Below are 6,000 nucleotides of genomic sequence, written 5' to 3' on the forward strand. Positions count from 1 at the left end.
TCTTCATGAAATTAATGATAATGGAGGACGTTTAAGAAAGATCGTTTTTGTGGAAAGTTTTCAAAGCGAGTAGGAAATTGGGACTGTTTTATGTTTTTATGCATTAGTTTTCTTAGAAGAAACTCAGAAACTATGTTTTAGTAATTTATTTGCTTAGGAAATTCCACTACTTTAACACAATGGATTAAATTGGATTTTAAATAAGACCTTAAAAATATATGTTCATAATTTTAGTGAGTGGATTATCTTAATAAGAAAGCACATGAATATTTAGGAACTTCATAGTAAAATCTAATTATAATAAATTAGAACAAAAACAGAAATAACAGCAAATATATTTTTATAAAAAAATCGCAATAAATCAAATTCACGTGAAAAACTTGATACTTGAATCTCACAGTGTAGATGAATAAAAAAAAATTTATCAACTTGAACAATTAGTATTCCACACATAATAAATTTATCAAAATAATATTTTGTTGGGTTAAACTTAAGAATAATTGGAAATTTCTTCTTAAAAATGGCGAACGCGCGTCGGACGACTCCGGCAAAAACTAAATGTATTCACTCCATCTGTTTTTTAGGGATAATACAGCTGAGAATCACATCTGTATTCCGGGAACAAAGTAACTATACAGCTCATAACCTGCGAATGATACTTTGGTTAGTGAGGGGCCATGAATAACACCAAGAATGACGATGGAGTTAAAAATCGTTAGAACACATGCCTGCATTTTGTATACTTAGTTCAATTGTTATTAGGTAACTACATTTACAATTCAAATATCAATTTGAGTTTTTATTGATTCTTCAATCTACTATAACTTTGTTTTTCAGTTCCTGTGTCGATTCGAAAAGCGATTTTTTTCTTGTAGTTGAATTTCTATAATATAAGGTTCAGCTTGAAACGTACGACGCTGAACCACTCAAACTCCCCTGTCCCCATTAGATCTGACAATAATAGAGCTTTCATCAGGATTAGCGAAACTCTCTTGAGACGGGTCTTCAACTGTTTACCACTTTCTTCCCTCCTATTAATCACTATGTGTAAATTAAATTTGCAAATATTGAGCGTCGGTGAATATTTACTGAAAGCTTGACGATTTTTTAATTACTCCGACAATTGCATGAAAAACAAGATTAATACTACAACGAAAATTTGATATTTGTATAGTATATCGTTTATTATATAACATAGTTGAGTAGACCCAATTTGATAATAGAAATTTGAGAAAATTTGATTATTTAAAGATTCACATGAATATAATGGAATTCTATAGATTAATGTTATTAGGTTATTCCGAATAGTTATTTATTTTTTCTTAACTTAGTGTGATACTGTTTGAATTTGAGAATAATATTTCAGTTTTGTAGCTCATAATGGTGAACCCATCTATGTTAGTACAATCTATATACAAGAAAATCTTTAAAAGGAATACTCTGCGCAAATGGATTGAAACGCGATAGATGGGCATTGAGCCTGTCTGACTTATCAAATTGCTCGCTATATTCTACTGGTTATTTAACCAGACACAGTGATCCATGCTAGACATCACTGACGACATGGAATTACGCTGGTGCATGAAGGAGAAAGAAACTGCTGACCACGTCATCGGTAAGTGCCCTATACTCACACAGCTAGGTTCAAACACTTGGACAAGTCCTCCAGTTTGCCAAGTAATGGATCTCATTAATCGACTCGATTAAACTTTTTTGTTCTTTGACAGAAATCTATATTTACATCACCATTAGTAGTTTCTTCAGTTTGATTTTCATTTCTTGTACTAGGTTTGTGTTCTATTACAGCTTCCGTTTAAATATTTTCCAACGACATCGGCTTTTAGTGGTTCTAAGTGGGGCACTGTGGACCTGATGGTCTATTTGCGAAACAGTCCCTCACCCCCCACTAATTAACTATAAACTATGAAGATACATGGTGGCTTTGTTCTATTTTTTAAAGACTTTAAAATTATTACTATATTCATACATAAATCCCTACCTTTTTTAATATTATATGAATATGAATATTTTCCATTTAAGTTTAAATTTGGAGTAATTTGGAAGGGCTAAATAAATCTTTTCTTTTTTCAATTTATGATAACATAACTTTTGGAATACAATAATATTGCAACAAAATAATATAAGCTCAATAATTTTTGATTTACAATAAAATAATTAGAGCAGCATACCTCAAGAAGTAACCCAAATTTTTGCTTCTCGCGCAGTGAGTAACTTGAATATATAACCGCAAATAAAAAGTTAACAATATTTACAAAATAAAAGGATAATACCTAAGCAAAAAAGCTTTCTAAATCGTCTATTTGTAGAATCCCTCATACAAATCGGAAGCATACTGTTTTGTTCAAGATGAAATTCGGAGGACGAGGTAGAAAGAAAATAAATGGGAATATTCAAAATAAATTATCAAAGTAATCATTGTGACCTAATCAAAAATTCAATTGCAAGAAATCATAGAGAAGGGGGCAAAATAAACGGAAGCAAAGAGAAAAGATACGATAAAAATGAATGCAGACAAATGAAATATTATGAAAACTGGAAAGATGATCAAGATCAGAATTCATTTTCTCAAAAATAATGTATTAGAATGAACCTCAAGAATAACTGGACAGAAAATTTCGTCAATAAAAAAATGAAACTGTGAAAGATCTAAATTTGCTGCTAAATAAACCTATCGGAAGTGACAATTATATAGACCCCAACCATTAAAAGTCATAGTCCAAATCGGATACACAAAGGATAGACATGAGCTTTTAGGGATCTTATAGGATTAAAAATCGATCCTTATCACTCAACACATTTGAAGTTTTTAAGATGTTATTGTTACTTGTATCAACTTGTCTATGTATGTAAGTATCAAGGTCTTATTTTAGAAAATACGTCGTTAGCAATAGCCAGAGCAAATAAGGTCACGGTATGTCTTCAAAACGTAGTATGACGAAACAGACAACTAAAATAATAAACAACGGCACAAATTTATGAAGCGCCAATACAATTCAGAGCCATAATATAACAGAAACAGGACCAGAAACATCAGAAACGAAAAAACTCTTGGAAACCACAGAAATAAAAATTCTCATTCGGATTTCGGGATAAAGAAGCGAAATCATTAGATGATCATGTGACGTGGATAACATGAATGAAAGAGTATCACATAAAAGAATATTCACAACTGTATCAATCATCAGAAATACTTCAAATCTATGGTATCACTTGGACTCTTTACAAAAGGATTTTACTAAAAGGTTTTATTATTTCTCAAATTGAGAAAAATTTCTCAATGAAGCTATTGATGAACCCTACGGAATAATACAAGAATTGATTAATATCAGCACAGAGGAGGAAATTTACACAAAGCTATCAGAAATGCTGATTGCAGTGCAACATTTATTTCTACAAAATAACTTATGACTTTTTCATCATTATAGAAGCTTTGTAAAGCTCAATAAAAATAACGATTTCTTGATAATACAACTCAGTGAAAAATACAATAAAATAAATATTGAATTTTATGCCATAATTTGGATAGTTTGATACGTACAAAGGACGCTGAAGTCTTATTTTATTTTTCAAAACACACTATTTCAAAAAAAATATGTGAGTCGAGAAACCTATTCAAAGTCGCCACCCTACATTTTCATCACGTAAAAAACTTATTCAAGAAAGATAATCCATTCTCGATTCATTTCACTCATTTCCCATCATCCTTTTTCCCGGGGACAACAGAAGTTTGTCTTCTTATTGCATTTAAAAATCAACAAAAGTGGAAAGCGTCGTCGAAAATCCATTACCAATATCTGCATTATTTCTCCACCTTCTTCAACGCCAACTTACATAATGAAAACCATTCTAACGTCCACAATGGCGTCTTCGTCGAGACACTTCGACAATGGGCCGGTGGCGTGCATTTGACAGATTTTAAAAAGAATATGCCGAGAATATGCCGATAACGGTCTAAAAACGTAAAGTGGAGGGTTTTGGGTTGTAAGGGGATGGGCAGGGTTGTTCGTTTTCTTCTATTTAAAATGTATATGTATGTATCTGGGTATTGTTGAATGTTGTGTCAGATTCACGATTGTAGGTAATAGTGATCAACAGTTAAAAAAACGTTGAAGTGTGAATAGGAAACAGATTCAACAGTATGATATCAACTTATGATAGAAAAATTACCAAAGTAAAACAGTACTGAAATGAGAAACAAAAGGAAATTTGTTGAATAATATCTGCATATAGTCAGAATCGATTTGTCTACAGGTGGTAGTAATTTTATTCACAAATCAAAATATCCAGTGGTAACGTTATAGGTAAGGTGAGAGGGGATTTCACCCTCCAAATAAAAACTCGATTGGCATAATTTGAAAGAAAAAGAATAGAGGACAAAACATTGTTCAAATAAATTATAAATTATTTCTGTTATGTTTAAACATTTCGCTACAAAAAATAAAGATTATAGATTAAGTTAGTTAGAGCTGAGATAAGTTAAGTTATCTAATGTCCTAGATGTTAAATTTTTGACATCCGAAGGCGTCTTTCAACAGTACAAATATGTGATAATCGCAAGGTGATAAGTCCGGACTGTGAGGCTGATGGTCTAGTATCTCCCACCCAACTTCTGATATTGTATCGAGTACATCGCGCTGAAAAGCTCCTACGTTTCGAGCGAAACGCTGGTTTCACTTGTTTTTTCAGAAGGCTAGAGTAGTTTGCAACATTTATGGAATGTTGTTTGGGCAGGAAGTTGACTTAAAGCTCTCTCGGTCGGTCCCAGAATATAGTATATACATAAACATACCTGCGGACCTGGTTTTCTTCGCTTTGACTGGCGGTCTCTCATTCTTCTTCCTCAATTATTTGGACGACGATTCGAATTGCGTCAGCAAGCGGCGATCAACCGCATGAATTTTTTCTTGAAAATTTTGGAAACTCATCCCGCCAATATTTTACGATATTGAGGGTGTTCGTAGAAGATAAAACTCTTCACTACCAATACTATTGCCGAGATGATATCAGTCGAAATTTTTCGAAAATTCGTCCTCCATGGGTCGTTCTACGGGGCAAATGTTGTTTGGTATGATTCTAGTTTGCGGCTAATTTCCGTATTTTGAATGCCTTTCCCCCACACACGCGCGTGCATTCAGAACAAAAACTATGCTACACTGTTAATGAGGGACCCAGCTAACACATAATCAAGCCGCTACCTTCTAATCACACAGGTGCGCCATCTACACTATCTTCATCATCTTTATCGTAATTTCTCTAATATGAAACTTGGTTCAATAGTGATAATGCGGCTTCGTATCAGTGGGTAGATGGTTCAAAGAAGTTTATTCTTCGTGTTCTAGTAGGGGCAAAATAATAGTTCAAATAGTTAGTGAGGATTGTTTTGCTCCAGCTGATTTGGCGGTATCAACTGAATAAACAAAAAATCGCATACCCTATTACTACGATAACATGATTTCTTCATTATTTGAAAAGTATTCTGCCTCATGTTCTGGCCTACTTACCGATTCAGATAGTACAATTGAATAACCAATTCTTCATTCGATTAAATTAAATTCTTAGTAATCTATATTCGCACTCTGTGTACGTCACTAGTCGGTCCGACATTTTTTTATTATTATTCACTTTCTTCAAGCAACTCTGAATAAACTGTAACTGTGTAGATTTGCATATTAATTACAAACTTTAAAAAAATCAAAATAATGCTTTAGAGCCTCACATAATATGAAAAACAGAGTAGTCACATCCTCCAACCCCTTTCCTTCCCAAATATTCTTGTAGCACCACTACCAATACCTGTTAGAATATACAGGGTATTTCTAAATTCATGCGACAAAATTCAGGAAGTGATTGCTTGTATAAAATTAACATGGGTCATACCTTCAAGGCAAAAGTTTAGGAATCAGTTATTTGCTGCTTAATTTATATATAATTTTTTGATAAAGGACGACGAATGAGTACTTGAAGGATACCACACTGAAT

Source organism: Diorhabda sublineata, chromosome X (assembly GCF_026230105.1).
Source record: "Diorhabda sublineata isolate icDioSubl1.1 chromosome X, icDioSubl1.1, whole genome shotgun sequence".
In the NCBI taxonomy this organism is placed as follows: Eukaryota; Metazoa; Arthropoda; class Insecta; order Coleoptera; family Chrysomelidae; genus Diorhabda; species Diorhabda sublineata.